We start from the raw sequence: 26,146 nt of genomic DNA, 5'->3' as shown, positions 1-26,146 counted from the left end.
GGTGTGGGCATGGGCAGGATGGGGCGTGGGGGACCCGTCAGGGCATTGCCCGTTTGGAAGCCCGTTCGGAAGGCAAGAGGAGGCGGAGGTGGGAATCTCTGCTCAATTTTTTCCCGAGGCCTGGGGACAAGCCTTTGCACATTTGATCCTGCAGGGCCTGCATCAGCAGATCCTGCTCCGATGGCAAGGGAGAGCCTGCAGGTGTAAATCAAAGAAAGGGGAGAAATCCGCAAGAGGCGGGTTAACAAATTCCAGTGGCAGGCCCATGTTCCCCAGGAAGCAAGTACTTCCTCCTGCTCCCTTCAGTGGGAAAAGACATAGGAGGTGTATTTCTCTAAGCAGGGGCTCTGCGTAGGTGGCACTGCATTGCTTTGGGAAGCATCCATGCTAAGTGCAGAGTAGCAGCAGACCCCACAGCTGAGACGTGAATTGGGACTGTTAAGGAAGGGCACTGGGAGGGTGAGGAGGGCAGAGGAAAATGCTTTACAAAAGCATCTGCAAGTTCCTACACACCCGCTGAAAACCCATACCAGGGATGGGGCTCGAACCCATGCGGACAACTGTCCATTGGATCTTAAGTCCAACGCCTTAACCACTCGGCCACCCTGGTGAGACCCTAGGCCCTGCCTTACTCAGCTCCCTTTTCATGCTGGCTGCTCCAGCGCAGGCTGTCCAGCAAGAGGTGATTGCAGAGTAAAAAGGCTTTTGCAGGAGGATAAAGGTAATTGCTTATGACAAACACACTGTGTGACACCTAACTTTTCCCCACTCGTACTTTATGGGCAATCTATACAGTGGAGTTAGCTTAGTCACAATAAGGAAGTGAGCAAGGCAGGCTCACAAGAGCATCTCCTCCCTGGTGGTCTAGTGGCTAGGATTTGGCGCTTTCACCGCCGCGGCCCGGGTTCGATTCCCGGTCAGGGAAGATCTCTCTAAGACGTAGACGTGCGTAATTTGTCCACGCAGCTCAGCTTTTTTTAATCGAAGGTCCTTAAAAAGGCACCCCGACCTATAGACGAAAGCAGAGGAAAGGGGCTGGGTCCCCTGTGTCCCAGGTTGCTTTGCTCCCATTGCCCTCAGCCACCTTCATGCGCACGCAGTCCCCCACCCAGTCAGGTGCTCTATGTGGGCGTAAAGTGCAGTACCAGCTCATCAGAAAGGTAAATTGCTGGAAAACCCGGCTGCGATGTATACATCTACTTTGGAGCACTCTTCTCCCTTGCACTCTTGAATCGGTCATTCGCAATGTATTCTTCCAGCAAGCTGAATAACGAGGTAGGTGTGAGAAGGTGTACCAGCTGTCTTTGAGCTATCAGCGGCCACTAGGTGTCCCTCTTGTGATTTCCCGGGGATCCCGATTGTACAGGAATTCGTCGGTTCAGTAGCACGGGGGAGGGGATGGCCTGTGCTTGGAAGTGACAAACAGTCTGGTGGAATCATGAGTGTTTTTTCAAGTTCTGATTCATATTCGCTGTAGAATAAAATATGCTTTCAGCCCCCATGAGCTTTGTCACTAGGAGAGCAGTGTAGGAACTTTTGCAGTATGGCTGTGGGTTCCCTGGTGGTCTAGTGGTTAGGATTCGGCGCTCTCACCACCGCGGCCTGGGTTCGATTCCCGGTCAGGGAACAGTCCTTCTTCTGCCCTTGAATGCTTTTCCTTCCCGCAGGTCAGGGCTTCTCAAAATGAATTTGCTTTTCTGACAAACAGTTTGCCTAGCATCCCGCAATCTGGCTCCTAATTTGATTTTCGCAAGGTTCCCTTTGAGTTGCTTTCCTCGGCGGGAGGAAAATCTCTTGTGCAAGGCTCTTGAGGAAGTGAGATTCTGTATTCCGAGGTGCGCTTCTTTTCGTAGGCTTCTGACCACATGGTGTGCGGCAGGAAGTCATCTTTGACAGGGCCGCAGGCTTTATCTCCAAATGGCATCCCGGACGCACTGCAACCCACCTTTTTGCTGAAACGGAAGTCTGGTTCAGGGTAAGAAAAAGCTGAGCTGCACGTACCGAAAGCAGCAGAGCCCAGCGGCGGAGAGGGTGTGGCCAGGGCTGTCTGATTTGCATAGTGACCAGTGGCATCTTGGGAATGTACAGGCTTTGGAGCCTAACGGGTGCTGCAGGGGTCTGCCTGGCCGGAGAAATGCCTGTCTGGCGCTCCCCTCAGGACACACGTGTCTTCCGTTCGAGCATGGAGGGTGAGGGACATGGGTCACCCTCATATACAGGGGTGTGGGCATGGGCAGGATGGGGCGTGGGGGACCCGTCAGGGCATTGCCCGTTTGGAAGCCCGTTCGGAAGGCAAGAGGAGGCGGAGGCGGAGGCGGGAATCTCTGCTCAATTTTTTCCCGAGGCCTGGGGACAAGCCTTTGCACATTTGATCCAGCCGGGCCTGCATCAGCAGATCCTGCTCCGATGGCAAGGGAGAGCCTGCAGGTGTAAATCAAAGAAAGGGGAGAAATCCGCAAGAGGCGGGTTAACAAATTCCAGTGGCAGGCCCATGTTCCCCAGGAAGCAAGTACTTCCTCCTGCTCCCTTCAGTGGGAAAAGACATAGGAGGTGTATTTCTCTAAGCAGGGGCTCTGCGTAGGTGGCACTGCATTGCTTTGGGAAGCATCCATGCTAAGTGCAGAGTAGCAGCAGACCCCACAGCTGAGACGTGAATTGGGACTGTTAAGGAAGGGCACTGGGAGGGTGAGGAGGGCAGAGGAAAATGCTTTAAAAAATCATCTGCAAGTTCCTACACACCCGCTGAAAACCCATACCAGGGATGGGGCTCGAACCCATGCGGACAACTGTCCATTGGATCTTAAGTCCAACGCCTTAACCACTCGGCCACCCTGGTGAGACCCTAGGCCCTGCCTTACTCAGCTCCCTTTTCATGCTGGCTGCTCCAGCGCAGGCTGTCCAGCAAGAGGTGATTGCAGAGTAAAAAGGCTTTTGCAGGAGGATAAAGGTAATTGCTTATGACAAACACACTGTGTGACACCTAACTTTTCCCCACTCGTACTTTATGGGCAATCTATACAGTGGAGTTAGCTTAGTCACAATAAGGAAGTGAGCAAGGCAGGCTCACAAGAGCATCTCCTCCCTGGTGGTCTAGTGGCTAGGATTCGGCGCTTTCACCGCCGCGGCCCGGGTTCGATTCCCGGTCAGGGAAGATCCCTCTAAGACGTAGACGTGCGTAATTTGTCCACGCAGCTCAGCTTTTTTTAATCGAAGGTCCTTAAAAAGGCACCCCGACCTATAGACGAAAGCAGAGGAAAGGGGCTGGGTCCCCTGTGTCCCAGGTTGCTTTGCTCCCATTGCCCTCAGCCACCTTCATGCGCACGCAGTCCCCCACCCAGTCAGGTGCTCTATGTGGGCGTAAAGTGCAGTACCAGCTCATCAGAAAGGTAAATTGCTGGAAAACCCGGCTGCGATGTATACATCTACTTTGGAGCACTCTTCTCCCTTGCACTCTTGAATCGGTCATTCGCAATGTATTCTTCCAGCAAGCTGAATAACGAGGTAGGTGTGAGAAGGTGTACCAGCTGTCTTTGAGCTATCAGCGGCCACTAGGTGTCCCTCTTGTGATTTCCCGGGGATCCCGATTGTACAGGAATTCGTCGGTTCAGTAGCACGGGGGAGGGGATGGCCTGTGCTTGGAAGTGACAAACAGTCTGGTGGAATCATGAGTGTTTTTTCAAGTTCTGATTCATATTCGCTGTAGAATAAAATATGCTTTCAGCCCCCATGAGCTTTGTCACTAGGAGAGCAGTGTAGGAACTTTTGCTGTATGGCTCTGGGTTCCCTGGTGGTCTAGTGGTTAGGATTCTGCGCTCTCACCGCCGCGGCCCGGGTTCGATTCCCGGTCAGGGAACAGTCCTTCTTCTGCCCTTGAATGCTTTTCCTTCCCGCAGGTCAGGGCTTCTCAAAATGAATTTGCTTTTCTGACAAACAGTTTGCCTAGCATCCCGCAATCTGGCTCCTAATTTGATTTTCGCAAGGTTCCCTTTGAGTTGCTTTCCTCGGCGGGAGGAAAATCTCTTGTGCAAGGCTCTTGAGGAAGTGAGATTCTGTATTCCGAGGTGCGCTTCTTTTCGTAGGCTTCTGACCACATGGTGTGCGGCAGGAAGTCATCTTTGACAGGGCCGCAGGCTTTGTCTCCAAATGGCATCCCGGACCCACTGCAACCCACCTTTTTGCTGAAACGGAAGTCTGGTTCAGGGTAAGAAAAAGCTGAGCTGCACGTACCGAAAGCAGCAGAGCCCAGCGGCGGAGAGGGTGTGGCCAGGGCTGTCTGATTTGCATAGTGACCAGTGGCATCTTGGGAATGTACAGGCTTTGGAGCCTAACGGGTGCTGCAGGGGTCTGCCTGGCCGGAGAAATGCCTGTCTGGCGCTCCCCTCAGGACACACGTGTCTTCCGTTCGAGCATGGAGGGTGAGGGACATGGGTCACCCTCATATACAGGGGTGTGGGCATGGGCAGGATGGGGCGTGGGGGACCCGTCAGGGCATTGCCCGTTTGGAAGCCCGTTCGGAAGGCAAGAGTAGGCGGAGGCGGAGGCGGGAATCTCTGCTCAATTTTTTCCCGAGGCCTGGGGACAAGCCTTTGCACATTTGATCCAGCCGGGCCTGCATCAGCAGATCCTGCTCCGATGGCAAGGGAGAGCCTGCAGGTGTAAATCAAAGAAAGGGGAGAAATCCGCAAGAGGCGGGTTAACAAATTCCAGTGGCAGGCCCATGTTCCCCAGGAAGCAAGTACTTCCTCCTGCTCCCTTCAGTGGGAAAAGACATAGGAGGTGTATTTCTCTAAGCAGGGGCTCTGCGTAGGTGGCACTGCATTGCTTTGGGAAGCATCCATGCTAAGTGCAGAGTAGCAGCAGACCCCACAGCTGAGACGTGAATTGGGACTGTTAAGGAAGGGCACTGGGAGGGTGAGGAGGGCAGAGGAAAATGCTTTAAAAAATCATCTGCAAGTTCCTACACACCCGCTGAAAACCCATACCAGGGATGGGGCTCGAACCCATGCGGACAACTGTCCATTGGATCTTAAGTCCAACGCCTTAACCACTCGGCCACCCTGGTGAGACCCTAGGCCCTGCCTTACTCAGCTCCCTTTTCATGCTGGCTGCTCCAGCGCAGGCTGTCCAGCAAGAGGTGATTGCAGAGTAAAAAGGCTTTTGCAGGAGGATAAAGGTAATTGCTTATGACAAACACACTGTGTGACACCTAACTTTTCCCCACTCGTACTTTATGGGCAATCTATACAGTGGAGTTAGCTTAGTCACAATAAGGAAGTGAGCAAGGCAGGCTCACAAGAGCATCTCCTCCCTGGTGGTCTAGTGGCTAGGATTCGGCGCTTTCACCGCCGCGGCCCGGGTTCGATTCCCGGTCAGGGAAGATCCCTCTAAGACGTAGACGTGCGTAATTTGTCCACGCAGCTCAGCTTTTTTTAATCGAAGGTCCTTAAAAAGGCACCCCGACCTATAGACGAAAGCAGAGGAAAGGGGCTGGGTCCCCTGTGTCCCAGGTTGCTTTGCTCCCATTGCCCTCAGCCACCTTCAAGCGCACGCAGTCCCCCACCCAGTCAGGTGCTCTATGTGGGCGTAAAGTGCAGTACCAGCTCATCAGAAAGGTAAATTGCTGGAAAACCCGGCTGCGATGTATACATCTACTTTGGAGCACTCTTCTCCCTTGCACTCTTGAATCGGTCATTCGCAATGTATTCTTCCAGCAAGCTGAATAACGAGGTAGGTGTGAGAAGGTGTACCAGCTGTCTTTGAGCTATCAGCGGCCACTAGGTGTCCCTCTTGTGATTTCCCGGGGATCCCGATTGTACAGGAATTCGTCGGTTCAGTAGCACGGGGGAGGGGATGGCCTGTGCTTGGAAGTGACAAACAGTCTGGTGGAATCATGAGTGTTTTTTCAAGTTCTGATTCATATTCGCTGTAGAATAAAATATGCTTTCAGCCCCCATGAGCTTTGTCACTAGGAGAGCAGTGTAGGAACTTTTGCTGTATGGCTCTGGGTTCCCTGGTGGTCTAGTGGTTAGGATTCTGCGCTCTCACCGCCGCGGCCCGGGTTCGATTCCCGGTCAGGGAACAGTCCTTCTTCTGCCCTTGAATGCTTTTCCTTCCCGCAGGTCAGGGCTTCTCAAAATGAATTTGCTCTTCTGACAAACAGTTTGCCTAGCATCCCGCAATCTGGCTCCTAATTTGATTTTCGCAAGGTTCCCTTTGAGTTGCTTTCCTCGGCGGGAGGAAAATCTCTTGTGCAAGGCTCTTGAGGAAGTGAGATTCTGTATTCCGAGGTGCGCTTCTTTTCGTAGGCTTCTGACCACATGGTGTGCGGCAGGAAGTCATCTTTGACAGGGCCGCAGGCTTTGTCTCCAAATGGCATCCCGGACCCACTGCAACCCACCTTTTTGCTGAAACGGAAGTCTGGTTCAGGGTAAGAAAAAGCTGAGCTGCACGTACCGAAAGCAGCAGAGCCCAGCGGCGGAGAGGGTGTGGCCAGGGCTGTCTGATTTGCATAGTGACCAGTGGCATCTTGGGAATGTACAGGCTTTGGAGCCTAACGGGTGCTGCAGGGGTCTGCCTGGCCGGAGAAATGCCTGTCTGGCGCTCCCCTCAGGACACACGTGTCTTCCGTTCGAGCATGGAGGGTGAGGGACATGGGTCACCCTCATATACAGGGGTGTGGGCATGGGCAGGATGGGGCGTGGGGGACCCGTCAGGGCATTGCCCGTTTGGAAGCCCGTTCGGAAGGCAAGAGGAGGCGGAGGCGGAGGCGGGAATCTCTGCTCAATTTTTTCCCGAGGCCTGGGGACAAGCCTTTGCACATTTGATCCAGCCGGGCCTGCATCAGCAGATCCTGCTCCGATGGCAAGGGAGAGCCTGCAGGTGTAAATCAAAGAAAGGGGAGAAATCCGCAAGAGGCGGGTTAACAAATTCCAGTGGCAGGCCCATGTTCCCCAGGAAGCAAGTACTTCCTCCTGCTCCCTTCAGTGGGAAAAGACATAGGAGGTGTATTTCTCTAAGCAGGGGCTCTGCGTAGGTGGCACTGCATTGCTTTGGGAAGCATCCATGCTAAGTGCAGAGTAGCAGCAGACCCCACAGCTGAGACGTGAATTGGGACTGTTAAGGAAGGGCACTGGGAGGGTGAGGAGGGCAGAGGAAAATGCTTTAAAAAAGCATCTGCAAGTTCCTACACACCCGCTGAAAACCCATACCAGGGATGGGGCTCGAACCCATGCGGACAACTGTCCATTGGATCTTAAGTCCAACGCCTTAACCACTCGGCCACCCTGGTGAGACCCTAGGTCCTGCCTTACTCAGCTCCCTTTTCATGCTGGCTGCTCCAGCGCAGGCTGTCCAGCAAGAGGTGATTGCAGAGTAAAAAGGCTTTTGCAGGAGGATAAAGGTAATTGCTTATGACAAACACACTGTGTGACACCTAACTTTTCCCCACTCGTACTTTATGGGCAATCTATACAGTGGAGTTAGCTTAGTCACAATAAGGAAGTGAGCAAGGCATGCTCACAAGAGCATCTCCTCCCTGGTGGTCTAGTGGCTAGGATTCGGCGCTTTCACCGCCGCGGCCCGGGTTCGATTCCCGGTCAGGGAAGATCCCTCTAAGACGTAGACGTGCGTAATTTGTCCACGCAGCTCAGCTTTTTTTAATCGAAGGTCCTTAAAAAGGCACCCCGACCTATAGACGAAAGCAGAGGAAAGGGGCTGGGTCCCCTGTGTCCCAGGTTGCTTTGCTCCCATTGCCCTCAGCCACCTTCATGCGCACGCAGTCCCCCACCCAGTCAGGTGCTCTATGTGGGCGTAAAGTGCAGTACCAGCTCATCAGAAAGGTAAATTGCTGGAAAACCCGGCTGCGATGTATACATCTACTTTGGAGCACTCTTCTCCCTTGCACTCTTGAATCGGTCATTCGCAATGTATTCTTCCAGCAAGCTGAATAACGAGGTAGGTGTGAGAAGGTGTACCAGCTGTCTTTGAGCTATCAGCGGCCACTAGGTGTCCCTCTTGTGATTTCCCGGGGATCCCGATTGTACAGGAATTCGTCGGTTCAGTAGCACGGGGGAGGGGATGGCCTGTGCTTGGAAGTGACAAACAGTCTGGTGGAATCATGAGTGTTTTTTCAAGTTCTGATTCATATTCGCTGTAGAATAAAATATGCTTTCAGCCCCCATGAGCTTTGTCACTAGGAGAGCAGTGTAGGAACTTTTGCTGTATGGCTGTGGGTTCCCTGGTGGTCTAGTGGTTAGGATTCGGCGCTCTCACCGCCGCGGCCCGGGTTCGATTCCCGGTCAGGGAACAGTCCTTCTTCTGCCCTTGAATGCTTTTCCTTCCCGCAGGTCAGGGCTTCTCAAAATGAATTTGCTTTTCTGACAAACAGTTTGCCTAGCATCCCGCAATCTGGCTCCTAATTTGATTTTCGCAAGGTTCCCTTTGAGTTGCTTTCCTCGGCGGGAGGAAAATCTCTTGTGCAAGGCTCTTGAGGAAGTGAGATTCTGTATTCCGAGGTGCGCTTCTTTTCGTAGGCTTCTGACCACATGGTGTGCGGCAGGAAGTCATCTTTGACAGGGCCGCAGGCTTTGTCTCCAAATGGCATCCCGGACCCACTGCAACCCACCTTTTTGCTGAAACGGAAGTCTGGTTCAGGGTAAGAAAAAGCTGAGCTGCACGTACCGAAAGCAGCAGAGCCCAGCGGCGGAGAGGGTGTGGCCAGGGCTGTCTGATTTGCATAGTGACCAGTGGCATCTTGGGAATGTACAGGCTTTGGAGCCTAACGGGTGCTGCAGGGGTCTGCCTGGCCGGAGAAATGCCTGTCTGGCGCTCCCCTCAGGACACACGTGTCTTCCGTTCGAGCATGGAGGGTGAGGGACATGGGTCACCCTCATATACAGGGGTGTGGGCATGGGCAGGATGGGGCGTGGGGGACCCGTCAGGGCATTGCCCGTTTGGAAGCCCGTTCGGAAGGCAAGAGGAGGCGGAGGCGGAGGCGGGAATCTCTGCTCAATTTTTTCCCGAGGCCTGGGGACAAGCCTTTGCACATTTGATCCAGCCGGGCCTGCATCAGCAGATCCTGCTCCGATGGCAAGGGAGAGCCTGCAGGTGTAAATCAAAGAAAGGGGAGAAATCCGCAAGAGGCGGGTTAACAAATTCCAGTGGCAGGCCCATGTTCCCCAGGAAGCAAGTACTTCCTCCTGCTCCCTTCAGTGGGAAAAGACATAGGAGGTGTATTTCTCTAAGCAGGGGCTCTGCGTAGGTGGCACTGCATTGCTTTGGGAAGCATCCATGCTAAGTGCAGAGTAGCAGCAGACCCCACAGCTGAGACGTGAATTGGGACTGTTAAGGAAGGGCACTGGGAGGGTGAGGAGGGCAGAGGAAAATGCTTTAAAAAAGCATCTGCAAGTTCCTACACACCCGCTGAAAACCCATACCAGGGATGGGGCTCGAACCCATGCGGACAACTGTCCATTGGATCTTAAGTCCAACGCCTTAACCACTCGGCCACCCTGGTGAGACCCTAGGTCCTGCCTTACTCAGCTCCCTTTTCATGCTGGCTGCTCCAGCGCAGGCTGTCCAGCAAGAGGTGATTGCAGAGTAAAAAGGCTTTTGCAGGAGGATAAAGGTAATTGCTTATGACAAACACACTGTGTGACACCTAACTTTTCCCCACTCGTACTTTATGGGCAATCTATACAGTGGAGTTAGCTTAGTCACAATAAGGAAGTGAGCAAGGCAGGCTCACAAGAGCATCTCCTCCCTGGTGGTCTAGTGGCTAGGATTCGGCGCTTTCACCGCCGCGGCCCGGGTTCGATTCCCGGTCAGGGAAGATCCCTCTAAGACGTAGACGTGCGTAATTTGTCCACGCAGCTCAGCTTTTTTTAATCGAAGGTCCTTAAAAAGGCACCCCGACCTATAGACGAAAGCAGAGGAAAGGGGCTGGGTCCCCTGTGTCCCAGGTTGCTTTGCTCCCATTGCCCTCAGCCACCTTCATGCGCACGCAGTCCCCCACCCAGTCAGGTGCTCTATGTGGGCGTAAAGTGCAGTACCAGCTCATCAGAAAGGTAAATTGCTGGAAAACCCGGCTGCGATGTATACATCTACTTTGGAGCACTCTTCTCCCTTGCACTCTTGAATCGGTCATTCGCAATGTATTCTTCCAGCAAGCTGAATAACGAGGTAGGTGTGAGAAGGTGTACCAGCTGTCTTTGAGCTATCAGCGGCCACTAGGTGTCCCTCTTGTGATTTCCCGGGGATCCCGATTGTACAGGAATTCGTCGGTTCAGTAGCACGGGGGAGGGGATGGCCTGTGCTTGGAAGTGACAAACAGTCTGGTGGAATCATGAGTGTTTTTTCAAGTTCTGATTCATATTCGCTGTAGAATAAAATATGCTTTCAGCCCCCATGAGCTTTGTCACTAGGAGAGCAGTGTAGGAACTTTTGCTGTATGGCTGTGGGTTCCCTGGTGGTCTAGTGGTTAGGATTCGGCGCTCTCACCGCCGCGGCCCGGGTTCGATTCCCGGTCAGGGAACAGTCCTTCTTCTGCCCTTGAATGCTTTTCCTTCCCGCAGGTCAGGGCTTCTCAAAATGAATTTGCTTTTCTGACAAACAGTTTGCCTAGCATCCCGCAATCTGGCTCCTAATTTGATTTTCGCAAGGTTCCCTTTGAGTTGCTTTCCTCGGCGGGAGGAAAATCTCTTGTGCAAGGCTCTTGAGGAAGTGAGATTCTGTATTCCGAGGTGCGCTTCTTTTCGTAGGCTTCTGACCACATGGTGTGCGGCAGGAAGTCATCTTTGACAGGGCCGCAGGCTTTGTCTCCAAATGGCATCCCGGACCCACTGCAACCCACCTTTTTGCTGAAACGGAAGTCTGGTTCAGGGTAAGAAAAAGCTGAGCTGCACGTACCGAAAGCAGCAGAGCCCAGCGGCGGAGAGGGTGTGGCCAGGGCTGTCTGATTTGCATAGTGACCAGTGGCATCTTGGGAATGTACAGGCTTTGGAGCCTAACGGGTGCTGCAGGGGTCTGCCTGGCCGGAGAAATGCCTGTCTGGCGCTCCCCTCAGGACACACGTGTCTTCCGTTCGAGCATGGAGGGTGAGGGACATGGGTCACCCTCATATACAGGGGTGTGGGCATGGGCAGGATGGGGCGTGGGGGACCCGTCAGGGCATTGCCCGTTTGGAAGCCCGTTCGGAAGGCAAGAGGAGGCGGAGGCGGAGGCGGAGGCGGGAATCTCTGCTCAATTTTTTCCCGAGGCCTGGGGACAAGCCTTTGCACATTTGATCCAGCCGGGCCTGCATCAGCAGATCCTGCTCCGATGGCAAGGGAGAGCCTGCAGGTGTAAATCAAAGAAAGGGGAGAAATCCGCAAGAGGCGGGTTAACAAATTCCAGTGGCAGGCCCATGTTCCCCAGGAAGCAAGTACTTCCTCCTGCTCCCTTCAGTGGGAAAAGACATAGGAGGTGTATTTCTCTAAGCAGGGGCTCTGCGTAGGTGGCACTGCATTGCTTTGGGAAGCATCCATGCTAAGTGCAGAGTAGCAGCAGACCCCACAGCTGAGACGTGAATTGGGACTGTTAAGGAAGGGCACTGGGAGGGTGAGGAGGGCAGAGGAAAATGCTTTAAAAAATCATCTGCAAGTTCCTACACACCCGCTGAAAACCCATACCGGGGATGGGGCTCGAACCCATGCGGACAACTGTCCATTGGATCTTAAGTCCAACGCCTTAACCACTCGGCCACCCTGGTGAGACCCTAGGCCCTGCCTTACTCAGCTCCCTTTTCATGCTGGCTGCTCCAGCGCAGGCTGTCCAGCAAGAGGTGATTGCAGAGTAAAAAGGCTTTTGCAGGAGGATAAAGGTAATTGCTTATGACAAACACACTGTGTGACACCTAACTTTTCCCCACTCGTACTTTATGGGCAATCTATACAGTGGAGTTAGCTTAGTCACAATAAGGAAGTGAGCAAGGCAGGCTCACAAGAGCATCTCCTCCCTGGTGGTCTAGTGGCTAGGATTCGGCGCTTTCACCGCCGCGGCCCGGGTTCGATTCCCGGTCAGGGAAGATCCCTCTAAGACGTAGACGTGCGTAATTTGTCCACGCAGCTCAGCTTTTTTTAATCGAAGGTCCTTAAAAAGGCACCCCGACCTATAGACGAAAGCAGAGGAAAGGGGCTGGGTCCCCTGTGTCCCAGGTTGCTTTGCTCCCATTGCCCTCAGCCACCTTCATGCGCACGCAGTCCCCCACCCAGTCAGGTGCTCTATGTGGGCGTAAAGTGCAGTACCAGCTCATCAGAAAGGTAAATTGCTGGAAAACCCGGCTGCGATGTATACATCTACTTTGGAGCACTCTTCTCCCTTGCACTCTTGAATCGGTCATTCGCAATGTATTCTTCCAGCAAGCTGAATAACGAGGTAGGTGTGAGAAGGTGTACCAGCTGTCTTTGAGCTATCAGCGGCCACTAGGTGTCCCTCTTGTGATTTCCCGGGGATCCCGATTGTACAGGAATTCGTCGGTTCAGTAGCACGGGGGAGGGGATGGCCTGTGCTTGGAAGTGACAAACAGTCTGGTGGAATCATGAGTGTTTTTTCAAGTTCTGATTCATATTCGCTGTAGAATAAAATATGCTTTCAGCCCCCATGAGCTTTGTCACTAGGAGAGCAGTGTAGGAACTTTTGCTGTATGGCTCTGGGTTCCCTGGTGGTCTAGTGGTTAGGATTCTGCGCTCTCACCGCCGCGGCCCGGGTTCGATTCCCGGTCAGGGAACAGTCCTTCTTCTGCCCTTGAATGCTTTTCCTTCCCGCAGGTCAGGGCTTCTCAAAATGAATTTGCTTTTCTGACAAACAGTTTGCCTAGCATCCCGCAATCTGGCTCCTAATTTGATTTTCGCAAGGTTCCCTTTGAGTTGCTTTCCTCGGCGGGAGGAAAATCTCTTGTGCAAGGCTCTTGAGGAAGTGAGATTCTGTATTCCGAGGTGCGCTTCTTTTCGTAGGCTTCTGACCACATGGTGTGCGGCAGGAAGTCATCTTTGACAGGGCCGCAGGCTTTGTCTCCAAATGGCATCCCGGACCCACTGCAACCCACCTTTTTGCTGAAACGGAAGTCTGGTTCAGGGTAAGAAAAAGCTGAGCTGCACGTACCGAAAGCAGCAGAGCCCAGCGGCGGAGAGGGTGTGGCCAGGGCTGTCTGATTTGCATAGTGACCAGTGGCATCTTGGGAATGTACAGGCTTTGGAGCCTAACGGGTGCTGCAGGGGTCTGCCTGGCCGGAGAAATGCCTGTCTGGCGCTCCCCTCAGGACACACGTGTCTTCCGTTCGAGCATGGAGGGTGAGGGACATGGGTCACCCTCATATACAGGGGTGTGGGCATGGGCAGGATGGGGCGTGGGGGACCCGTCAGGGCATTGCCCGTTTGGAAGCCCGTTCGGAAGGCAAGAGGAGGCGGAGGCGGAGGCGGGAATCTCTGCTCAATTTTTTCCCGAGGCCTGGGGACAAGCCTTTGCACATTTGATCCAGCCGGGCCTGCATCAGCAGATCCTGCTCCGATGGCAAGGGAGAGCCTGCAGGTGTAAATCAAAGAAAGGGGAGAAATCCGCAAGAGGCGGGTTAACAAATTCCAGTGGCAGGCCCATGTTCCCCAGGAAGCAAGTACTTCCTCCTGCTCCCTTCAGTGGGAAAAGACATAGGAGGTGTATTTCTCTAAGCAGGGGCTCTGCGTAGGTGGCACTGCATTGCTTTGGGAAGCATCCATGCTAAGTGCAGAGTAGCAGCAGACCCCACAGCTGAGACGTGAATTGGGACTGTTAAGGAAGGGCACTGGGAGGGTGAGGAGGGCAGAGGAAAATGCTTTAAAAAATCATCTGCAAGTTCCTACACACCCGCTGAAAACCCATACCAGGGATGGGGCTCGAACCCATGCGGACAACTGTCCATTGGATCTTAAGTCCAACGCCTTAACCACTCGGCCACCCTGGTGAGACCCTAGGCCCTGCCTTACTCAGCTCCCTTTTCATGCTGGCTGCTCCAGCGCAGGCTGTCCAGCAAGAGGTGATTGCAGAGTAAAAAGGCTTTTGCAGGAGGATAAAGGTAATTGCTTATGACAAACACACTGTGTGACACCTAACTTTTCCCCACTCGTACTTTATGGGCAATCTATACAGTGGAGTTAGCTTAGTCACAATAAGGAAGTGAGCAAGGCAGGCTCACAAGAGCATCTCCTCCCTGGTGGTCTAGTGGCTAGGATTCGGCGCTTTCACCGCCGCGGCCCGGGTTCGATTCCCGGTCAGGGAAGATCCCTCTAAGACGTAGACGTGCGTAATTTGTCCACGCAGCTCAGCTTTTTTTAATCGAAGGTCCTTAAAAAGGCACCCCGACCTATAGACGAAAGCAGAGGAAAGGGGCTGGGTCCCCTGTGTCCCAGGTTGCTTTGCTCCCATTGCCCTCAGCCACCTTCAAGCGCACGCAGTCCCCCACCCAGTCAGGTGCTCTATGTGGGCGTAAAGTGCAGTACCAGCTCATCAGAAAGGTAAATTGCTGGAAAACCCGGCTGCGATGTATACATCTACTTTGGAGCACTCTTCTCCCTTGCACTCTTGAATCGGTCATTCGCAATGTATTCTTCCAGCAAGCTGAATAACGAGGTAGGTGTGAGAAGGTGTACCAGCTGTCTTTGAGCTATCAGCGGCCACTAGGTGTCCCTCTTGTGATTTCCCGGGGATCCCGATTGTACAGGAATTCGTCGGTTCAGTAGCACGGGGGAGGGGATGGCCTGTGCTTGGAAGTGACAAACAGTCTGGTGGAATCATGAGTGTTTTTTCAAGTTCTGATTCATATTCGCTGTAGAATAAAATATGCTTTCAGCCCCCATGAGCTTTGTCACTAGGAGAGCAGTGTAGGAACTTTTGCTGTATGGCTCTGGGTTCCCTGGTGGTCTAGTGGTTAGGATTCTGCGCTCTCACCGCCGCGGCCCGGGTTCGATTCCCGGTCAGGGAACAGTCCTTCTTCTGCCCTTGAATGCTTTTCCTTCCCGCAGGTCAGGGCTTCTCAAAATGAATTTGCTTTTCTGACAAACAGTTTGCCTAGCATCCCGCAATCTGGCTCCTAATTTGATTTTCGCAAGGTTCCCTTTGAGTTGCTTTCCTCGGCGGGAGGAAAATCTCTTGTGCAAGGCTCTTGAGGAAGTGAGATTCTGTATTCCGAGGTGCGCTTCTTTTCGTAGGCTTCTGACCACATGGTGTGCGGCAGGAAGTCATCTTTGACAGGGCCGCAGGCTTTGTCTCCAAATGGCATCCCGGACCCACTGCAACCCACCTTTTTGCTGAAACGGAAGTCTGGTTCAGGGTAAGAAAAAGCTGAGCTGCACGTACCGAAAGCAGCAGAGCCCAGCGGCGGAGAGGGTGTGGCCAGGGCTGTCTGATTTGCATAGTGACCAGTGGCATCTTGGGAATGTACAGGCTTTGGAGCCTAACGGGTGCTGCAGGGGTCTGCCTGGCCGGAGAAATGCCTGTCTGGCGCTCCCCTCAGGACACACGTGTCTTCCGTTCGAGCATGGAGGGTGAGGGACATGGGTCACCCTCATATACAGGGGTGTGGGCATGGGCAGGATGGGGCGTGGGGGACCCGTCAGGGCATTGCCCGTTTGGAAGCCCGTTCGGAAGGCAAGAGGAGGCGGAGGCGGAGGCGGAGGCGGGAATCTCTGCTCAATTTTTTCCCGAGGCCTGGGGACAAGCCTTTGCACATTTGATCCAGCCGGGCCTGCATCAGCAGATCCTGCTCCGATGGCAAGGGAGAGCCTGCAGGTGTAAATCAAAGAAAGGGGAGAAATCCGCAAGAGGCGGGTTAACAAATTCCAGTGGCAGGCCCATGTTCCCCAGGAAGCAAGTACTTCCTCCTGCTCCCTTCAGTGGGAAAAGACATAGGAGGTGTATTTCTCTAAGCAGGGGCTCTGCGTAGGTGGCACTGCATTGCTTTGGGAAGCATCCATGCTAAGTGCAGAGTAGCAGCAGACCCCACAGCTGAGACGTGAATTGGGACTGTTAAGGAAGGGCACTGGGAGGGTGAGGAGGGCAGAGGAAAATGCTTTAAAAAATCATCTGCAAGTTCCTACACACCCGCTGAAAACCCATACCAGGGATGGGGCTCGAACCCATGCGGACAACTGTCCATTGGATCTTAAGTCCAACGCCTTAACCACTCGGCCACCCTGGTGAGACCCTAGGCCCTGCCTTACTCAGCTCCCTTTTCATGCTGGCTGCTCCAGCGCAGGCTGTCCAGCAAGAGGTGATTGCAGAGTAAAAAGGCTTTTGCAGGAGGATAAAGGTAATTGCTTATGACAAACACACTGTGTGACACCTAACTTTTCCCCACTCGTACTTTATGGGCAATCTATACAGTGGAGTTAGCTTAGTCACAATAAGGAAGTGAGCAAGGCAGGCTCACAAGAGCATCTCCTCCCTGGTGGTCTAGTGGCTAGGATTCGGCGCTTTCACCGCCGCGGCCCGGGTTCGATTCCCGGTCAGGGAAGATCCCTCTAAGACGTAGACGTGCGTAATTTGTCCACGCAGCTCAGCTTTTTTTAATCGAAGGTCCTTAAAAAGGCACCCCGACCTATAGACGAAAGCAGAGGAAAGGGGCTGGGTCCCCTGTGTCCCAGGTTGCTTTGCTCCCATTGCCCTCAGCCACCTTCATGCGCACGCAGTCCCCCACCCAGTCAGGTGCTCTATGTGGGCGTAAAGTGCAGTACCAGCTCATCAGAAAGGTAAATTGCTGGAAAACCCGGCTGCGATGTATACATCTACTTTGGAGCACTCTTCTCCCTTGCACTCTTGAATCGGTCATTCGCAATGTATTCTTCCAGCAAGCTGAATAACGAGGTAGGTGTGAGAAGGTGTACCAGCTGTCTTTGAGCTATCAGCGGCCACTAGGTGTCCCTCTTGTGATTTCCCGGGGATCCCGATTGTACAGGAATTCGTCGGTTCAGTAGCACGGGGGAGGGGATGGCCTGTGCTTGGAAGTGACAAACCGTCTGGTGGAATCATGAGTGTTTTTTCAAGTTCTGATTCATATTCGCTGTAGAATAAAATATGCTTTCAGCCCCCATGAGCTTTGTCACTAGGAGAGCAGTGTAGGAACTTTTGCTGTATGGCTCTGGGTTCCCTGGTGGTCTAGTGGTTAGGATTCTGCGCTCTCACCGCCGCGGCCCGGGTTCGATTCCCGGTCAGGGAACAGTCCTTCTTCTGCCCTTGAATGCTTTTCCTTCCCGCAGGTCAGGGCTTCTCAAAATGAATTTGCTTTTCTGACAAACAGTTTGCCTAGCATCCCGCAATCTGGCTCCTAATTTGATTTTCGCAAGGTTCCCTTTGAGTTGCTTTCCTCGGCGGGAGGAAAATCTCTTGTGCAAGGCTCTTGAGGAAGTGAGATTCTGTATTCCGAGGTGCGCTTCTTTTCGTAGGCTTCTGACCACATGGTGTGCGGCAGGAAGTCATCTTTGACAGGGCCGCAGGCTTTGTCTCCAAATGGCATCCCGGACCCACTGCAACCCACCTTTTTGCTGAAACGGAAGTCTGGTTCAGGGTAAGAAAAAGCTGAGCTGCACGTACCGAAAGCAGCAGAGCCCAGCGGCGGAGAGGGTGTGGCCAGGGCTGTCTGATTTGCATAGTGACCAGTGGCATCTTGGGAATGTACAGGCTTTGGAGCCTAACGGGTGCTGCAGGGGTCTGCCTGGCCGGAGAAATGCCTGTCTGGCGCTCCCCTCAGGACACACGTGTCTTCCGTTCGAGCATGGAGGGTGAGGGACATGGGTCACCCTCATATACAGGGGTGTGGGCATGGGCAGGATGGGGCGTGGGGGACCCGTCAGGGCATTGCCCGTTTGGAAGCCCGTTCGGAAGGCAAGAGGAGGCGGAGGCGGAGGCGGGAATCTCTGCTCAATTTTTTCCCGAGGCCTGGGGACAAGCCTTTGCACATTTGATCCAGCCGGGCCTGCATCAGCAGATCCTGCTCCGATGGCAAGGGAGAGCCTGCAGGTGTAAATCAAAGAAAAGGGAGAAATCCGCAAGAGGCGGGTTAACAAATTCCAGTGGCAGGCCCATGTTCCCCAGGAAGCAAGTACTTCCTCCTGCTCCCTTCAGTGGGAAAAGACATAGGAGGTGTATTTCTCTAAGCAGGGGCTCTGCGTAGGTGGCACTGCATTGCTTTGGGAAGCATCCATGCTAAGTGCAGAGTAGCAGCAGACCCCACAGCTGAGACGTGAATTGGGACTGTTAAGGAAGGGCACTGGGAGGGTGAGGAGGGCAGAGGAAAATGCTTTAAAAAATCATCTGCAAGTTCCTACACACCCGCTGAAAACCCATACCAGGGATGGGGCTCGAACCCATGCGGACAACTGTCCATTGGATCTTAAGTCCAACGCCTTAACCACTCGGCCACCCTGGTGAGACCCTAGGCCCTGCCTTACTCAGCTCCCTTTTCATGCTGGCTGCTCCAGCGCAGGCTGTCCAGCAAGAGGTGATTGCAGAGTAAAAAGGCTTTTGCAGGAGGATAAAGGTAATTGCTTATGACAAACACACTGTGTGACACCTAACTTTTCCCCACTCGTACTTTATGGGCAATCTATACAGTGGAGTTAGCTTAGTCACAATAAGGAAGTGAGCAAGGCAGGCTCACAAGAGCATCTCCTCCCTGGTGGTCTAGTGGCTAGGATTCGGCGCTTTCACCGCCGCGGCCCGGGTTCGATTCCCGGTCAGGGAAGATCCCTCTAAGACGTAGACGTGCGTAATTTGTCCACGCAGCTCAGCTTTTTTTAATCGAAGGTCCTTAAAAAGGCACCCCGACCTATAGACGAAAGCAGAGGAAAGGGGCTGGGTCCCCTGTGTCCCAGGTTGCTTTGCTCCCATTGCCCTCAGCCACCTTCAAGCGCACGCAGTCCCCCACCCAGTCAGGTGCTCTATGTGGGCGTAAAGTGCAGTACCAGCTCATCAGAAAGGTAAATTGCTGGAAAACCCGGCTGCGATGTATACATCTACTTTGGAGCACTCTTCTCCCTTGCACTCTTGAATCGGTCATTCGCAATGTATTCTTCCAGCAAGCTGAATAACGAGGTAGGTGTGAGAAGGTGTACCAGCTGTCTTTGAGCTATCAGCGGCCACTAGGTGTCCCTCTTGTGATTTCCCGGGGATCCCGATTGTACAGGAATTCGTCGGTTCAGTAGCACGGGGGAGGGGATGGCCTGTGCTTGGAAGTGACAAACAGTCTGGTGGAATCATGAGTGTTTTTTCAAGTTCTGATTCATATTCGCTGTAGAATAAAATATGCTTTCAGCCCCCATGAGCTTTGTCACTAGGAGAGCAGTGTAGGAACTTTTGCTGTATGGCTCTGGGTTCCCTGGTGGTCTAGTGGTTAGGATTCTGCGCTCTCACCGCCGCGGCCCGGGTTCGATTCCCGGTCAGGGAACAGTCCTTCTTCTGCCCTTGAATGCTTTTCCTTCCCGCAGGTCAGGGCTTCTCAAAATGAATTTGCTTTTCTGACAAACAGTTTGCCTAGCATCCCGCAATCTGGCTCCTAATTTGATTTTCGCAAGGTTCCCTTTGAGTTGCTTTCCTCGGCGGGAGGAAAATCTCTTGTGCAAGGCTCTTGAGGAAGTGAGATTCTGTATTCCGAGGTGCGCTTCTTTTCGTAGGCTTCTGACCACATGGTGTGCGGCAGGAAGTCATCTTTGACAGGGCCGCAGGCTTTGTCTCCAAATGGCATCCCGGACCCACTGCAACCCACCTTTTTGCTGAAACGGAAGTCTGGTTCAGGGTAAGAAAAAGCTGAGCTGCACGTACCGAAAGCAGCAGAGCCCAGCGGCGGAGAGGGTGTGGCCAGGGCTGTCTGATTTGCATAGTGACCAGTGGCATCTTGGGAATGTACAGGCTTTGGAGCCTAACGGGTGCTGCAGGGGTCTGCCTGGCCGGAGAAATGCCTGTCTGGCGCTCCCCTCAGGACACACGTGTCTTCCGTTCGAGCATGGAGGGTGAGGGACATGGGTCACCCTCATATACAGGGGTGTGGGCATGGGCAGGATGGGGCGTGGGGGACCCGTCAGGGCATTGCCCGTTTGGAAGCCCGTTCGGAAGGCAAGAGGAGGCGGAGGCGGAGGCGGGAATCTCTGCTCAATTTTTTCCCGAGGCCTGGGGACAAGCCTTTGCACATTTGATCCAGCCGGGCCTGCATCAGCAGATCCTGCTCCGATGGCAAGGGAGAGCCTGCAGGTGTAAATCAAAGAAAGGGGAGAAATCCGCAAGAGGCGGGTTAACAAATTCCAGTGGCAGGCCCATGTTCCCCAGGAAGCAAGTACTTCCTCCTGCTCCCTTCAGTGGGAAAAGACATAGGAGGTGTATTTCTCTAAGCAGGGGCTCTGCGTAGGTGGCACTGCATTGCTTTGGGAAGCATCCATGCTAAGTGCAGAGTAGCAGCAGACCCCACAGCTGAGACGTGAATTGGGACTGTTAAGGAAGGGCACTGGGAGGGTGAGGAGGGCAGAGGAAAATGCTTTAAAAAAGCATCTGCAAGTTCCTACACACCCGCTGAAAACCCATACCAGGGATGGGGCTCGAACCCATGCGGACAACTGTCCATTGGATCTTAAGTCCAACGCCTTAACCACTCGGCCACCCTGGTGAGACCCTAGGTCCTGCCTTACTCAGCTCCCTTTTCATGCTGGCTGCTCCAGCGCAGGCTGTCCAGCAAGAGGTGATTGCAGAGTAAAAAGGCTTTTGCAGGAGGATAAAGGTAATTGCTTATGACAAACACACTGTGTGACACCTAACTTTTCCCCACTCGTACTTTATGGGCAATCTATACAGTGGAGTTAGCTTAGTCACAATAAGGAAGTGAGCAAGGCATGCTCACAAGAGCATCTCCTCCCTGGTGGTCTAGTGGCTAGGATTCGGCGCTTTCACCGCCGCGGCCCGGGTTCGATTCCCGGTCAGGGAAGATCCCTCTAAGACGTAGACGTGCGTAATTTGTCCACGCAGCTCAGCTTTTTTTAATCGAAGGTCCTTAAAAAGGCACCCCGACCTATAGACGAAAGCAGAGGAAAGGGGCTGGGTCCCCTGTGTCCCAGGTTGCTTTGCTCCCATTGCCCTCAGCCACCTTCATGCGCACGCAGTCCCCCACCCAGTCAGGTGCTCTATGTGGGCGTAAAGTGCAGTACCAGCTCATCAGAAAGGTAAATTGCTGGAAAACCCGGCTGCGATGTATACATCTACTTTGGAGCACTCTTCTCCCTTGCACTCTTGAATCGGTCATTCGCAATGTATTCTTCCAGCAAGCTGAATAACGAGGTAGGTGTGAGAAGGTGTACCAGCTGTCTTTGAGCTATCAGCGGCCACTAGGTGTCCCTCTTGTGATTTCCCGGGGATCCCGATTGTACAGGAATTCGTCGGTTCAGTAGCACGGGGGAGGGGATGGCCTGTGCTTGGAAGTGACAAACAGTCTGGTGGAATCATGAGTGTTTTTTCAAGTTCTGATTCATATTCGCTGTAGAATAAAATATGCTTTCAGCCCCCATGAGCTTTGTCACTAGGAGAGCAGTGTAGGAACTTTTGCTGTATGGCTGTGGGTTCCCTGGTGGTCTAGTGGTTAGGATTCGGCGCTCTCACCGCCGCGGCCCGGGTTCGATTCCCGGTCAGGGAACAGTCCTTCTTCTGCCCTTGAATGCTTTTCCTTCCCGCAGGTCAGGGCTTCTCAAAATGAATTTGCTTTTCTGACAAACAGTTTGCCTAGCATCCCGCAATCTGGCTCCTAATTTGATTTTCGCAAGGTTCCCTTTGAGTTGCTTTCCTCGGCGGGAGGAAAATCTCTTGTGCAAGGCTCTTGAGGAAGTGAGATTCTGTATTCCGAGGTGCGCTTCTTTTCGTAGGCTTCTGACCACATGGTGTGCGGCAGGAAGTCATCTTTGACAGGGCCGCAGGCTTTGTCTCCAAATGGCATCCCGGACCCACTGCAACCCACCTTTTTGCTGAAACGGAAGTCTGGTTCAGGGTAAGAAAAAGCTGAGCTGCACGTACCGAAAGCAGCAGAGCCCAGCGGCGGAGAGGGTGTGGCCAGGGCTGTCTGATTTGCATAGTGACCAGTGGCATCTTGGGAATGTACAGGCTTTGGAGCCTAACGGGTGCTGCAGGGGTCTGCCTGGCCGGAGAAATGCCTGTCTGGCGCTCCCCTCAGGACACACGTGTCTTCCGTTCGAGCATGGAGGGTGAGGGACATGGGTCACCCTCATATACAGGGGTGTGGGCATGGGCAGGATGGGGCGTGGGGGACCCGTCAGGGCATTGCCCGTTTGGAAGCCCGTTCGGAAGGCAAGAGGAGGCGGAGGCGGAGGCGGGAATCTCTGCTCAATTTTTTCCCGAGGCCTGGGGACAAGCCTTTGCACATTTGATCCAGCCGGGCCTGCATCAGCAGATCCTGCTCCGATGGCAAGGGAGAGCCTGCAGGTGTAAATCAAAGAAAGGGGAGAAATCCGCAAGAGGCGGGTTAACAAATTCCAGTGGCAGGCCCATGTTCCCCAGGAAGCAAGTACTTCCTCCTGCTCCCTTCAGTGGGAAAAGACATAGGAGGTGTATTTCTCTAAGCAGGGGCTCTGCGTAGGTGGCACTGCATTGCTTTGGGAAGCATCCATGCTAAGTGCAGAGTAGCAGCAGACCCCACAGCTGAGACGTGAATTGGGACTGTTAAGGAAGGGCACTGGGAGGGTGAGGAGGGCAGAGGAAAATGCTTTAAAAAAGCATCTGCAAGTTCCTACACACCCGCTGAAAACCCATACCAGGGATGGGGCTCGAACCCATGCGGACAACTGTCCATTGGATCTTAAGTCCAACGCCTTAACCACTCGGCCACCCTGGTGAGACCCTAGGTCCTGCCTTACTCAGCTCCCTTTTCATGCTGGCTGCTCCAGCGCAGGCTGTCCAGCAAGAGGTGATTGCAGAGTAAAAAGGCTTTTGCAGGAGGATAAAGGTAATTGCTTATGACAAACACACTGTGTGACACCTAACTTTTCCCCACTCGTACTTTATGGGCAATCTATACAGTGGAGTTAGCTTAGTCACAATAAGGAAGTGAGCAAGGCAGGCTCACAAGAGCATCTCCTCCCTGGTGGTCTAGTGGCTAGGATTCGGCGCTTTCACCGCCGCGGCCCGGGTTCGATTCCCGGTCAGGGAAGATCCCTCTAAGACGTAGACGTGCGTAATTTGTCCACGCAGCTCAGCTTTTTTTAATCGAAGGTCCTTAAAAAGGCACCCCGACCTATAGACGAAAGCAGAGGAAAGGGGCTGGGTCCCCTGTGTCCCAGGTTGCTTTGCTCCCATTGCCCTCAGCCACCTTCATGCGCACGCAGTCCCCCACCCAGTCAGGTGCTCTATGTGGGCGTAAAGTGCAGTACCAGCTCATCAGAAAGGTAAATTGCTGGAAAACCCGGCTGCGATGTATACATCTACTTTGGAGCACTCTTCTCCCTTGCACTCTTGAATCGGTCATTCGCAATGTATTCTTCCAGCAAGCTGAATAACGAGGTAGGTGTGAGAAGGTGTACCAGCTGTCTTTGAGCTATCAGCGGCCACTAGGTGTCCCTCTTGTGATTTCCCGGGGATCCCGATTGTACAGGAATTCGTCGGTTCAGTAGCACGGGGGAGGGGATGGCCTGTGCTTGGAAGTGACAAACAGTCTGGTGGAATCATGAGTGTTTTTTCAAGTTCTGATTCATATTCGCTGTAGAATAAAATATGCTTTCAGCCCCCATGAGCTTTGTCACTAGGAGAGCAGTGTAGGAACTTTTGCTGTATGGCTGTGGGTTCCCTGGTGGTCTAGTGGTTAGGATTCGGCGCTCTCACCGCCGCGGCCCGGGTTCGATTCCCGGTCAGGGAACAGTCCTTCTTCTGCCCTTGAATGCTTTTCCTTCCCGCAGGTCAGGGCTTCTCAAAATGAATTTGCTTTTCTGACAAACAGTTTGCCTAGCATCCCGCAATCTGGCTCCTAATTTGATTTTCGCAAGGTTCCCTTTGAGTTGCTTTCCTCGGCGGGAGGAAAATCTCTTGTGCAAGGCTCTTGAGGAAGTGAGATTCTGTATTCCGAGGTGCGCTTCTTTTCGTAGGCTTCTGACCACATGGTGTGCGGCAGGAAGTCATCTTTGACAGGGCCGCAGGCTTTGTCTCCAAATGGCATCCCGGACCCACTGCAACCCACCTTTTTGCTGAAACGGAAGTCTGGTTCAGGGTAAGAAAAAGCTGAGCTGCACGTACCGAAAGCAGCAGAGCCCAGCGGCGGAGAGGGTGTGGCCAGGGCTGTCTGATTTGCATAGTGACCAGTGGCATCTTGGGAATGTACAGGCTTTGGAGCCTAACGGGTGCTGCAGGGGTCTGCCTGGCCGGAGAAATGCCTGTCTGGCGCTCCCCTCAGGACACACGTGTCTTCCGTTCGAGCATGGAGGGTGAGGGACATGGGTCACCCTCATATACAGGGGTGTGGGCATGGGCAGGATGGGGCGTGGGGGACCCGTCAGGGCATTGCCCGTTTGGAAGCCCGTTCGGAAGGCAAGAGGAGGAGGAGGCGGAGGCGGAGGCGGGAATCTCTGCTCAATTTTTTCCCGAGGCCTGGGGACAAGCCTTTGCACATTTGATCCAGCCGGGCCTGCATCAGCAGATCCTGCTCCGATGGCAAGGGAGAGCCTGCAGGTGTAAATCAAAGAAAGGGGAGAAATCCGCAAGAGGCGGGTTAACAAATTCCAGTGGCAGGCCCATGTTCCCCAGGAAGCAAGTACTTCCTCCTGCTCCCTTCAGTGGGAAAAGACATAGGAGGTGTATTTCTCTAAGCAGGGGCTCTGCGTAGGTGGCACTGCATTGCTTTGGGAAGCATCCATGCTAAGTGCAGAGTAGCAGCAGACCCCACAGCTGAGACGTGAATTGGGACTGTTAAGGAAGGGCACTGGGAGGGTGAGGAGGGCAGAGGAAAATGCTTTAAAAAAGCATCTGCGAGTTCCTACACACCCGCTGAAAACCCATACCAGGGATGGGGCTCGAACCCATGCGGACAACTGTCCATTGGATCTTAAGTCCAACGCCTTAACCACTCGGCCACCCTGGTGAGACCCTAGGTCCTTCCTTACTCAGCTCCCTTTTCATGCTGGCTGCTCCAGCGCAGGCTGTCCAGCAAGAGGTGATTGCAGAGTAAAAAGGCTTTTGCAGGAGGATAAAGGTAATTGCTTATGACAAACACACTGTGTGACACCTAACTTTTCCCCACTCGTACTTTATGGGCAATCTATACAGTGGAGTTAGCTTAGTCACAATAAGGAAGTGAGCAAGGCAGGCTCACAAGAGCATCTCCTCCCTGGTGGTCTAGTGGCTAGGATTCGGCGCTTTCACCGCCGCGGCCCGGGTTCGATTCCCGGTCAGGGAAGATCCCTCTAAGACGTAGACGTGCGTAATTTGTCCACGCAGCTCAGCTTTTTTTAATCGAAGGTCCTTAAAAAGGCACCCCGACCTATAGACGAAAGCAGAGGAAAGGGGCTGGGTCCCCTGTGTCCCAGGTTGCTTTGCTCCCATTGCCCTCAGCCACCTTCATGCGCACGCAGTCCCCCACCCAGTCAGGTGCTCTATGTGGGCGTAAAGTGCAGTACCAGCTCATCAGAAAGGTAAATTGCTGGAAAACCCGGCTGCGATGTATACATCTACTTTGGAGCACTCTTCTCCCTTGCACTCTTGAATCGGTCATTCGCAATGTATTCTTCCAGCAAGCTGAATAACGAGGTAGGTGTGAGAAGGTGTACCAGCTGTCTTTGAGCTATCAGCGGCCACTAGGTATCCCTCTTGTGATTTCCCGGGGATCCCGATTGTACAGGAATTCGTCGGTTCAGTAGCACGGGGGAGGGGATGGCCTGTGCTTGGAAGTGACAAACAGTCTGGTGGAATCATGAGTGTTTTTTCAAGTTTTGATTCATATTCGCTGTAGAATAAAATATGCTTTCAGCCCCCATGAGCTTTGTCACTAGGAGAGCAGTGTAGGAACTTTTGCTGTATGGCTGTGGGTTCCCTGGTGGTCTAGTGGTTAGGATTCGGCGCTCTCACCGCCGCGGCCCGGGTTCGATTCCCGGTCAGGGAACAGTCCTTCTTCTGC

At 53.5% G+C, this 26,146-nt stretch overlaps 16 non-coding genes across 16 annotated transcripts; 5 read left to right on the top strand and 11 right to left on the bottom strand.

Moving 5' to 3' along the window:
- Nucleotides 1–527: 527 nt before the first annotated feature.
- Nucleotides 528–610, bottom strand: TRNAL-UAA (transfer RNA leucine (anticodon UAA)). Its single transcript has one exon. It is a non-coding gene; the product is annotated as a tRNA-Leu (tRNA).
- Nucleotides 611–2,753: 2,143 nt separating this feature from the next.
- On the bottom strand, nucleotides 2,754–2,836 carry TRNAL-UAA (transfer RNA leucine (anticodon UAA)). The gene has a single exon. It is a non-coding gene; the product is annotated as a tRNA-Leu (tRNA).
- Nucleotides 2,837–4,979: 2,143 nt separating this feature from the next.
- Nucleotides 4,980–5,062, bottom strand: TRNAL-UAA (transfer RNA leucine (anticodon UAA)). The gene has a single exon. It is a non-coding gene; the product is annotated as a tRNA-Leu (tRNA).
- Nucleotides 5,063–7,205: 2,143 nt separating this feature from the next.
- TRNAL-UAA (transfer RNA leucine (anticodon UAA)) lies at nucleotides 7,206–7,288 on the bottom strand. Its single transcript has one exon. It is a non-coding gene; the product is annotated as a tRNA-Leu (tRNA).
- A 945-nt stretch (nucleotides 7,289–8,233) lies between these two features.
- Nucleotides 8,234–8,305, top strand: TRNAE-CUC (transfer RNA glutamic acid (anticodon CUC)). Its single transcript has one exon. It is a non-coding gene; the product is annotated as a tRNA-Glu (tRNA).
- A 1,126-nt stretch (nucleotides 8,306–9,431) lies between these two features.
- TRNAL-UAA (transfer RNA leucine (anticodon UAA)) lies at nucleotides 9,432–9,514 on the bottom strand. The gene has a single exon. It is a non-coding gene; the product is annotated as a tRNA-Leu (tRNA).
- A 945-nt stretch (nucleotides 9,515–10,459) lies between these two features.
- TRNAE-CUC (transfer RNA glutamic acid (anticodon CUC)) lies at nucleotides 10,460–10,531 on the top strand. Its single transcript has one exon. It is a non-coding gene; the product is annotated as a tRNA-Glu (tRNA).
- Nucleotides 10,532–13,889: 3,358 nt separating this feature from the next.
- TRNAL-UAA (transfer RNA leucine (anticodon UAA)) lies at nucleotides 13,890–13,972 on the bottom strand. Its single transcript has one exon. It is a non-coding gene; the product is annotated as a tRNA-Leu (tRNA).
- A 2,149-nt stretch (nucleotides 13,973–16,121) lies between these two features.
- TRNAL-UAA (transfer RNA leucine (anticodon UAA)) lies at nucleotides 16,122–16,204 on the bottom strand. Its single transcript has one exon. It is a non-coding gene; the product is annotated as a tRNA-Leu (tRNA).
- A 2,143-nt stretch (nucleotides 16,205–18,347) lies between these two features.
- Nucleotides 18,348–18,430, bottom strand: TRNAL-UAA (transfer RNA leucine (anticodon UAA)). The gene has a single exon. It is a non-coding gene; the product is annotated as a tRNA-Leu (tRNA).
- A 2,143-nt stretch (nucleotides 18,431–20,573) lies between these two features.
- Nucleotides 20,574–20,656, bottom strand: TRNAL-UAA (transfer RNA leucine (anticodon UAA)). The gene has a single exon. It is a non-coding gene; the product is annotated as a tRNA-Leu (tRNA).
- A 945-nt stretch (nucleotides 20,657–21,601) lies between these two features.
- On the top strand, nucleotides 21,602–21,673 carry TRNAE-CUC (transfer RNA glutamic acid (anticodon CUC)). Its single transcript has one exon. It is a non-coding gene; the product is annotated as a tRNA-Glu (tRNA).
- A 1,126-nt stretch (nucleotides 21,674–22,799) lies between these two features.
- TRNAL-UAA (transfer RNA leucine (anticodon UAA)) lies at nucleotides 22,800–22,882 on the bottom strand. Its single transcript has one exon. It is a non-coding gene; the product is annotated as a tRNA-Leu (tRNA).
- Nucleotides 22,883–23,827: 945 nt separating this feature from the next.
- TRNAE-CUC (transfer RNA glutamic acid (anticodon CUC)) lies at nucleotides 23,828–23,899 on the top strand. The gene has a single exon. It is a non-coding gene; the product is annotated as a tRNA-Glu (tRNA).
- A 1,132-nt stretch (nucleotides 23,900–25,031) lies between these two features.
- Nucleotides 25,032–25,114, bottom strand: TRNAL-UAA (transfer RNA leucine (anticodon UAA)). The gene has a single exon. It is a non-coding gene; the product is annotated as a tRNA-Leu (tRNA).
- Nucleotides 25,115–26,059: 945 nt separating this feature from the next.
- TRNAE-CUC (transfer RNA glutamic acid (anticodon CUC)) lies at nucleotides 26,060–26,131 on the top strand. Its single transcript has one exon. It is a non-coding gene; the product is annotated as a tRNA-Glu (tRNA).
- Nucleotides 26,132–26,146: the final 15 nt, after the last annotated feature.

This window comes from Triturus cristatus, chromosome 5_2, assembly GCF_964204655.1.
Source record: "Triturus cristatus chromosome 5_2, aTriCri1.1, whole genome shotgun sequence".
NCBI classification, from domain to species: domain Eukaryota; kingdom Metazoa; phylum Chordata; class Amphibia; order Caudata; family Salamandridae; genus Triturus; species Triturus cristatus.
This window is presented reverse-complemented; position numbering and strand designations above follow the sequence as displayed.